This window comes from Hevea brasiliensis, chromosome 14, assembly GCF_030052815.1.
Source record: "Hevea brasiliensis isolate MT/VB/25A 57/8 chromosome 14, ASM3005281v1, whole genome shotgun sequence".
NCBI classification, from domain to species: domain Eukaryota; kingdom Viridiplantae; phylum Streptophyta; class Magnoliopsida; order Malpighiales; family Euphorbiaceae; genus Hevea; species Hevea brasiliensis.
This window is the reverse complement of record NC_079506.1, coordinates 87,789,350-87,799,846: the sequence shown is the minus strand read 5'-3', so window position 1 is coordinate 87,799,846 and position 10,497 is coordinate 87,789,350. Positions and strand designations below refer to the sequence as shown.

The 10,497-nt window shown below is 34.7% G+C and overlaps 1 non-coding gene across 1 annotated transcript; it reads right to left on the bottom strand.

Moving 5' to 3' along the window:
• Positions 1 to 9,776: 9,776 nt before the first annotated feature.
• Positions 9,777 to 9,883, bottom strand: LOC131173477 (small nucleolar RNA R71). The gene has a single exon (XR_009143793.1). It is a non-coding gene; the product is annotated as a small nucleolar RNA R71 (small nucleolar RNA).
• Positions 9,884 to 10,497: the final 614 nt, after the last annotated feature.

Below are 10,497 nucleotides of genomic sequence, written 5' to 3'. Positions count from 1 at the left end.
AGATATCTCAGAGAATAAATTTTCTGGTGAAATTCCTGGGTCAATAGGTGAACGTTTGAGAGTAAATTTCCTTTACATGCAGGGTAACTTTCTCCAATGACCCATTCCTTCATCCCTTGCTTCCTTGAGGGGTCTCCAATCCTTAGAACTGTCAAGAAACGACTTATCAGGAAATATTCCAAAAGAGATAGAAAAGCTTTCTTTTTTGCAATATCTGAATCTTTCTTTCAATAATATTGAGGGTGAGGTACCAATCAATGGAGTGTTCAGCGAATTGACAGTATTTTCACTCATTGGAAACAAAAATCTTTGTGGAGGTATCCCAGAACTGCAGCTACCAGCTTGCCCCATCGAGTGAAAGAAACACAAAAACTCTCCTGTTGCCATTATCCTTGCAATAATCATCAGTTCAACTATGCTTTTCATGAAAATAACATTCTTAAGGGTTTTCTACCTGCGAAAATCAAGAAATAATTCATCATCTGGTCCTTTTATTCTTGATAAGCTCCTTTGAATTCCATACTAGGAACTTCTCCAAGCAACGCAGGGATTCTCTTCAGACAAACCCAACCTTCGACAATGTTAGAGTTGTAAAAGTTTCCTTAGAGACTCAAAAGTCAAAGATATTTTGTATGTTAACTTTAGTTAGTATAATGTTTGGTGTAAAGGAGTGATAATGCATAATTTATGGAGTAAATTCTGAAAAGTAATTCTGCAGTAGGTATGGCTCATGTACTGCTTTTGTAATGTGTCTCCTATACAAGGAGCTTTATGTTAATGAAAGTGTGTGAGTGCATATGTTCTATTCCAGAAAAAACTTATGTTTAGTTCTCTCATTTTTATGCTATGAAATTCAACAAATGGTAAAAAAAAAAAAGGAAAAAAAATCTTGTGAGTTTGAGTGTTAAACACTAAGCGCGAGTGAAAATGTCTGGTTTTTCTTCCATAGCACCTCCTTCTTTCAATGGAGATAACTATCCAGTTTGGGTAGTGAAGATGAGATCTTTTCTGAACGCAATGAATTTGTGGGAATCTGTAGAATCAGATGCAGATCCAACTCCTCTTGGAAGTGATCCCACTTTGGCACAGATCAAGAAGTATGAGGAAGATAAAGCAAAGAAACATAAGGCTCTCACCTGTATCCATTCAGCAATGACGGATGCTACCTTTTCCAAAATTATGGCCTGTGAAACAACAAAGGAAGCTTGGGATAAGTTGAAAGAAGAGTTTGAAGGGAGTGACAGAGTAAAATTAGTCAAGCTCCTCACTTTAAAAAGATAATTTGAGATGCTTAAAATGAAGGAGTCTGAATCTGTTAAAGATTACGCAACAAAGTTGATGGATTTAGTTAATCAAATGAGACTTTATGATGAAGAGCTCACTGATCAAAAGGTAGTTAAGAAAATTATGATCAGTGTTCTAGATAAATTTGAAGCTAAAATAGCAGCTCTTGAGGAGTCTTGTGACTTGAAAAAGCTCACCATAGCTAAATTGATTAGCAAGCTTTAGGCACAAGAGCAGAGAGCTTCAATAAGAGTTGAAGGTGTCATTGAAGGTGCTTTTCAAGCAAAAACTAATGGAAAGCAGCCCAATGTTGGATATAAGGACAAGAAGAAAGCTTTTAATGATAAAGATGGGAAAGGAAAAGCTCCAGAGGGTTCCAGCTCTAAAGACACAAATAAGAGAGGGAAATTTCCACTATGTCCAGTATGCAAAAGAACAAACCACCTTGAAAAGGGATTGTTGGTTCAAGGATAAAGGAAAAATACAGTGCAGATTTTGTAAGAAGCATGGTCATATAGAGAAATTCTATAGGCTTAAGCAGAATCAATCACAACAATAAGCTTTCCAGCAAGCAAACTTTACTGAGGAGACTCAACAACATGATGATCACTTATTTGTGTCTTCACATGTTGCAAATGCATCTTCAAAGTAGCTATGGTTGGTAGATAGTGGCTGTACAAGTCATATGGCCAAAGATGCAAATCTTTTTACTATTCTTGATAGATCAATTAAAACAAAAATGAAGCTTGGAAATGGAGCGATTGTGGAGGCTCAAGGCAAGGGTACAGTGGCTATTCAAACCAGGAAAGGTACAAAGCAAATTTCAGATGTTCTTTTTATTCCTGTTTTGGATCAGAACTTATTGAGTGTGGCTCAAATGTTAAACAAAGGCTATTCATTATCTTGTAGAGATAATTTCTGCAGTATATATGATGCTAATGATGTTGAGATAGTAAGGATTAAAATGGTGGATAATAGTTTTCTTCTAAATTGTGCCTCTGTTAATGATCATGCTTATGTTTCAAAAATTGATGAATCAGTGCTTTGGCATAAAAGATATGGACATTTCAATATGAGATCTTTAGGGTTTATGCAGTCACATGGTATGGTTAGGGAAATGTCAGAAATACATGTTATTGATGATCTTTGTGAAAGTTGTGAGTTGGGGAAGCAACACAGAAAGGCATTTCCTGTTAATCAAGCTTGGAGAGTCAAAAATAAATTAGAATTGGTTCACACTGATTTATGTGGACCAATGAGGACTGCATCCTTAAGCCAGAATCTGTATTTCTTGCTCTTCATAGATGATTTTACAAGAATGACTTGGGTCTATTTCTTAACCAATAAGTCCCAAATGTTCTCAATCTTCAAGAAATTCAAAAATCTGGTTGAAAACCAAAGTGGATGCAAGATCAAGACACTAAGATCTGATAATGGGAAGGAGTAGACTTCACATGAGTTTAATAAATTCTATGAAGAGGCTGGAATCCATCATCAATTGACTGTAAGTTATACTCCTGAGCAAAATGGTATTTCTGAGAGGAAGAATAGGACGGTTATGGAAATGGCAAGGTGTATGTTGATTGAAAACAGGCTTCCTTTGATGTTTTGGGCTGAAGCAATGTATACGGCTGTGTATTTGTTAAATAGGCTGTCTACCAAATCAATTTCAAGCATGACTCCTATTGAAGCTTGGTTGGGTATCAAACCTTCTGCAAAGCATCTAAGAATATTTGGTTCTCTATGTTATGTTCATGTACCATCTGTAAATAGAGGGAAGTTGGATGATAAAGCAATAAAGGGCATTTTTCTTGGCTATGCTACACAAAGTAAAGGCTACAGGATTTATAATCTTGAAACCAAGAAAATCATTTTGAGCAGAGGTGTAGAAGTGGATGAATCCACCTACTGGAGTTGGGATAAATGAAAGCCTTAGAAGAAATTTGATATGGTACAGCCAGTGATAGATTTGAATGGGAATTCAGGTGCTGGTTCTAGTTCAAATGCCCAAAATTCAATTGAAGACTCTACACTTGATGTTGACTCCACAATAGATTCTTCAATTTTGAAAACTAAGTCTCTTGTTGAAGTATATGAGAGATGTAATCTTGTAGTTTTTGATCCAACAAGTTATGAAAAAGCTTCCCAACATGAAGAGTGGAAACAAGTAATGCAAGAAGAAATAGAAATGATTGATAAAAATGACACATGGGAATTAACAAGTAAGCTTAAAGATAAAGATGTTATTGGAGTAAAGTGGGTGTATAGGACCAAGTTAAATCCTGATGGTTCTATTTTCAAACATAAAGCTAGACTAGTGGTGATAGGGTATGCATAGATTGCAGGAGTAGATTATGGAGATACCTTCTCACCTGTGGCTAGGCATGACACTATCAAGCTTCTCGTTGCTATGGTAGCTCAATTGGGCTGGAAAGTGTATCATCTTGATGTAAAATCTGCATTTCTGAATGGTTTATTGCAGGAGGAGATTTATGTTCAACAACCAGAGGGCTTTGAAGTTTCTCGCAGTGAAGGCAAGGTCTACAGACTTAAGAAAGCACTTTATGGGTTAAAACAAGCCCCAAGGGTTTGGTACAGCAGAATTGATTCACATTTAATCAAACAAGGGTTTCAAAAAAGTCTCAATGAAGCCACACTATATGTCAAATGGTGTGAAAATGGAAAGCAACTGCTAGTTTCTTTGTATGTTGATGATCTGTTAGTGACTGGCAATGATTCAGATATGTTGCAGCAATTTAAAAAAGAAATGGAGCAGCAATTTGAAATGTCAGACTTGGGGTTGATGAAATACTTTCTCGAAATGGAAATATACCAATGCTCTACTGGTATTTTCATTTCTTAAAGAAGGTATGCTTTGGATGTCCTTAAGAAATTTAAAACGGACCAAAGCAAATCTGTGGCTACTCCTCTGGTGCAAAATGTGATTAATAAGGAATGATGGTGAAAAAAAATGTGTTGCATCAGTTTACAGAAGTTTAGTAGGGAGTTTGTTGTATTTAACAACCACAAAGCCAGATTTGATGTTCTCAGTAAGTCTCTTGGCCAGATTCATGAATACTCCAAGCCAATCTCACCTTGGGGCAGCTAAGAGAGTCTTGAGATACTTAAGAGGCACATCAGATTATGGAATATGGTGTAAAAAAAAAAAAGAAGCAAAGTTGGAGGGTTATTCTGATAGTGATTGGGCAGGCTGTGTAGATGATTCTAAAAGCACTTCAAGATATGTTTTCTCATTTGGATCAGGAGTGTTTTGCTGGAATTCAAGGAAGCAAGAGGTTGTGGCCCAATCCAATGCTAAAGCTAAATACATTTCAGCTACTACTGCTACAAATCAAGCCATTTGGCTTCGAAAAATACTGAAGGATTTGGGACAAGAACAAAGTGATCCTACTGTGTTATGGTGTGATAACAAATCAGCTATTGCAAATGCAAGTAATCCAGTGCAACATGGTAGGATAAAGCATATTAATGTGAAGTTTCATTCCATCAAAGAAGTAGAAAAGAACAATGAAATTAAGATGATGCATTGCAGGTCTGAAGAACAATTAGCAGACATTATGACCTAGCCTCTACCAAGAGCAAGATTTGAAATTCTCAGAGAAATACTTGGAGTCTCAAAGAAAACTCTTAAGGAGGAGTGTTAGAGCTGTAAGAGTTTCCTTAAAGACTCAAAAGTCAAAGATATTTTGTATGTTAACTTTAGTTAGTATAATGTTTGGTGTAAAGGAGTGATAATGCATAATTTATGGAGTAAATTCTGAAAAGTAATTCTGCAATAGGTATGTCTCATGTACTACTTTTGTAATGTGTCTCCTATACAAGGAGCTTTATGTTAATGAAAGTGTGTGAGTGCATATGTTCTATTCCAGAAAAACTTATGTTTAGTTATCTCATTTTTATGCAATGAAATTCAACAGACAACACAGAGCTCCCAAGTGCTTCATTGCTGAGTGCAGAGCATTGTGAAACGTCACACACCGAAATCTAGTGAAGATCTTGACATACTGCTCTAGCATTGATTTTAAAGGCAACGATTAAAAGCTGTTGTGCTTGATTTCATGGTGAATGGAAGTTTAGAAATGTGGTTGCATGCAAATGAGGATGGTATTAGTCAGTCAGGGAATTTAAACCTTCTTCAAAAGCTTCGAGTTGCCGTTGATTTGTCATCTGCATTGCATTCTGCTCATATTGGTGATTTTGGATTAGCGAGACTACTTTCCAAAAGCTCAAATAATTCTTCTCAAGGCCAAATGAGCTCCAATGGGGTAAAGGGAACAATCGGATATATGCCTCCAGGTAAAATCTTTTATGCTTTTATTTATCACATAACCGCTCTGGCCATGTATATAATAAAAATGGAATTTCATATGCTTGCCTTGCGGAATATGGAATAGGTGGCGAGCCAGCAACATATGGGGATTTGTACAGCTTTGGAATAATTTTGTTAGAGATATTCATAGGACGGAGACCAATTGATGAAGTGTTCACAAATGGTTTGAATCTCCAAAACTTTGTTAGGTCTAAGCTACCAGGACAAGTGCTGCAAGTTCTAGATCCCATGCTTATTGCAACAGGAGAAGTGGGGGCAGAAGAAATATGAAGACAATGAGAGTGATGATTGTCAAACAGAATTCCAAGAAAGTAATGTCAGTATTGAAAATCTAAAATTATAAGGAAGCAATGTGCAAAAATGTGTTGCATCAGTCCTCAAAAGAGGATTAGCATGCTCAGTATAACTACCAGGAGATCAAATGAGTATGGGAGATGTCACAAGAAAACTAAACATCATCACAGAGGCTTTTGTTAGTGCAACGACTCGTTAAGATCCGACGTAATTGTAAACCATAAATGGGTATGAGTTTAATTTTTTAACACACTATCTGATTATATATATCTTCATATCCGCTTGCAGCCCAAAGACTACTCTGATTTGGATTGAATTGCAGAGGCATAAGCTATTCATTCAAGCATCCAGGCTCCCACTAACCTATGCTTGTGCATCTCATTAAATTTCAAGAATAACTATTCTCTTGATACCTTCCCCCCTATGAACATCACCCTCCAGCAAATAAACCTCAAGTTTTGCCTCTTGAACTGTCTGCGAGGACTTCTCCGTACTTTTCTTTCAACTAAATCTAAAATCTGAATGTGTAGTTAAATCAATAAATGTCACCAACTATGCTGTAGAAGTATTTCATCTGTTGTGGGTGAAACAAAAATTTCATTCCCTTTAGAAATGGAAGTGAAAACAAATCTCTTGGAAATGAATTACCAAATTTAGAGTAAGATTATATCATTTTAAATCGAAGAGTATTAGGATGTGGTGTTTTCGCACGTTGGCTGGGAACGAGACAATAGCATGGGCATAAAATAAAGGACCAGCTTGGATCAAAAATAGCCCTTTTGACAAACAATCTGCAAGCCCAATGAAATTTCAATTCTAGTAGCTTAATGATGGAGGAGATTGAGAGCCAAATCCACACCCTCAGGGTCCAGTATTGAGACTTAAGTCCCCTAAGGGTCACTATAAGGGTTCTAGGTGGCAGGGAAAAGTCTTCTGATTGTCTATAATTCCTTGTTGAACAATTGCTGCCATTTTCTTCTCTTAAACAGTTAAGTTCAATGCTAATTGAAAAAACAAAAATAAATCAATGTGTTTAATTACAGATAATTATGTTTAATTTTTATTTTTTAAAAATAAAAAATTTTTTAAATTACAAAGAATTAAATTTTTTATTTCAAACATGAAAATTAATAAAAAAAATTAATTAAATTAAATTCTTACAAAATTTTAAATTTCAAACAAAATGATAAGAATCCTGGAAGACTTGTTCACTCTTTTCTTCTTGTTCTTCTTTTCTAATGCGATTAATAGTCATGAGTCATAATGCTTGGTTATTTTCTTTGAATAAAAGGAATCATAAAAGATGTTATCCCTTAAAATTTCATCCAAAAAAATCTTAAAAGAAAATCACTATATTATAACAATTATATAAGTTTATGTAATATTTATTTTATGTAAACATCTATTGTTTTAATTAATTTTAAATTAAATATTAGTTAATCCACAATGAAGGCTATTACACTCAATTCATATAGGCATTTTAGGGTAGTTTTGCATCTATTTTGCCCTTATATTTTAGTATATTTTATATTTTTAGCTTATTTGTTAACTTTAGATACTTTATATTTGATTTTTATAATTTTTTTATTTTTGATAGGATTTTGTGGCAAATCGAAGATCAATGAGTGCATTAGGAAGTGATTTGAAGAAATTTGGAATTTTTTAAGCATGGAGGAAAGTTGAAGAAATCAAGCTTTGAAAGAGCAAGTTAGCCTAAATTTGCTTGAGACTTTGCTTATAATGCTACTTGGGGTATGTCATATAAGCTTAACCTTAAGCCTGTTCAAGCTGAAAGTCAAGCACGGCTTAAATCCTACATATTCAAGCTTTTGCTCCACAACTTGCCGAGAATTGCTTAAGATCCTGCTTAGGGTAAAGCAACAGTGCTTAAGGTGCAGCACAGGTCAAGCTGGAAGTCAAGCATGAGCAGAAAAACCCATTTTATTCCAACCCGCCGAGATTTGCTGAGAGTCTACTTAACCTTAAGCAGACAGTGCAACCAGAGGCTGAAATTTGTTGAAGAAGCTGCTTAGCGTTAAGCAGTACCCTAAGCAGACTGCCAGAACGTAAATAATGCTGCTGACTTGGATAATTTTACACCTCATTTTCTATCCACTCCTTAGCTTCTATTCACTTTTAGGGCAACTTTTTGGGACCATATAAATTCATTATTTTCTAATTTTTGCCACAAGAGGAAAGGGGAGGAAAACAAAAAGGAAAGAAACATAAATAAAGAGAGAGGGAGAAACGCCATTTTTCTGGGGAGGAGCTGCTGTAACCATTTTTTAGAGCTCCAGAAACTAGAGTTTTAGGTTCTTCTATCTGGGTTTTTCTATTTTAGTCCTCTTATCATGTTTTTCTTTACTTTTCCATTAATCTTTCTTGTAAATACCATTATGAGTGAGTAAACTCTTTGGATTTCAGAGTTGGGAAATATGATTTAGATTAATTTGTGGATTTGGACTGGGTATTTTCTTATTTTACATAAATATGAGTTTTGATTCTTTCCTTGTGTGCTTGATTTACTTACCTAATATTGGTACCCATTGGGTATTGTGTTAATCTTTGATTGAATGACCAAAAGGTGAAAGTCATTAATAGATAATCAAGGATTAGAACTTAAAATTACCTAGATTTAGAAATAAACTAGGGTTTTAAGAGGAATTAATGGTTGGTTACAAAACTTAATGGGTTTTAAATTAATCAAATATCGTACGAAAGTAGGTTTGGTTATTTTAGAACACACTTTGGTTTGCTTGAAAAAGATATCAAAGGAATTTAAAATTAATCACCTTCAAACTCTATTTTTCCCTAAAAATTGGAATGCCCAAGGAAAATCCCAATTAATTTATGCATAAACCCTCAACTCTGGAATCACTTAAACATAATTAGACTTAGATTCAAATTACCCATTATTATTTTGGTTAAATTGCATATAGATTTAAAATTTATTTACTTGCACTTTACATATTCCAATTAGATTAATCAATTTACTTTGCTTATTTACATTTACCATTTATTCACCAATCTTTAGCCCAAATAATTGCTTCATTCATAGTTTTGGTACTCAAATGGCAAATCCTCGTGGGAACAATACTTGACTCATCACTCTATTACTTGAGACGACCCGTATACTTGTGGATTCGCCACATCAAGTTTTTGGCTCCATTACCGGGGATTTGATTTTTGTTTGATATTGAACGATTGTTTGTTTGGTTAATTTGGGCATTTTATTTTACTTTAATTTTCTTTTACCATTTTACTTTAAGAATTTATTTATTTTGTTTTTCAGGTACTTTATTTTATGAGAAGGACAAAAAGTGAAGAAATCAATTTATTCTTTGATCTAGAAATAGAAAAGACAGCAAAAGCTTTAAGAGCATAATCTAAGAGGAGAAAAGCTGAATTTAAAGCTAAACAACAATAAGAAAGATCACAAGAGCTAGAGCAATTACAAGAAGAAATGGCCAACAACAATAACAACTGCTCTATGAAGGATCACGCCCATCCTAACATTGGGGATTTCATGCCAAGTATCACAAGACCAAGAGTAGAAGCTAATAATTTTGAACTGAAGCCTGCACTCTGTCAGATGGTACAACAATCACAATTTGGGGGAAGTCCAAGTGAAAGTCCACATGTGCATCTAGCACACTTTCTTGAGATCAGTGATATGTTGAAGATAAATAGAGTTTCTGATAATACAATTTGATTAAGATTATTTCCTTTTTCTTTGAAGGACCGAGCTAGAGAGTGGTTACATTCTTTGCCACCGGGTTCTATAACAACATGGGATGAACTTTCTCAAGCATTTTTAGCTCAATATTTTCCACCAAGCAAGACAGCTAAGCTAAGAAATGAGCTGACTTCTTTCAAACCTAGAGATGATGAGAGCTTGTATGCAGCATGGGAGAGGTATAAGGATTTGCAAAGGAGATGTCCACATCATGGGATTCCTAAGTGGATGCTTATTCAACACTTTTACAATGGAGTTTCACCAGCTATTAGAAGTACAATTGATGCATCTTCTGTAGGTGATCTTATGGAGAAATCTGAAGATGAAGCTTTTTCTGCTCTAGATAAAATTGCTTATAACATCTACCAATGGAGTTGTGAGAGGAATGAGATCAAGAAACCAGCTGGTTTGTTCGAGCTTGATGCCATGAATATGATTAATGCTAAGTTTGATGCTTTGACAAGGAAAATGAACAAGCTAAGCATGAAAGTAGATTCTTCAGCTAGAGGTTCTAGTAATTTAGTAGAAGTTGGACCTGCAAATGTCAATCATGCAGCTGATTTTTCTGCACTTAGTCAAGATTTTTCAAGTGAGCAAGTAGATTATATGGGTGAAGGAGCGGAAGCGTGAAAAACACAAGTTTATACCAATGAATTTAAAAATTTTCACTTAGGGTTACATGTATCATGCAAGATTTATTTTTATCTATTTGATTTCAATGATAAACAACATATTACAACTCTTTTAATATGTTTTTGGATCTGTATTTGCCATTTAAGATTTTAAAATTAATCAGATTAATTTTAGAACCCTAGATTAAATCAAGAATAAA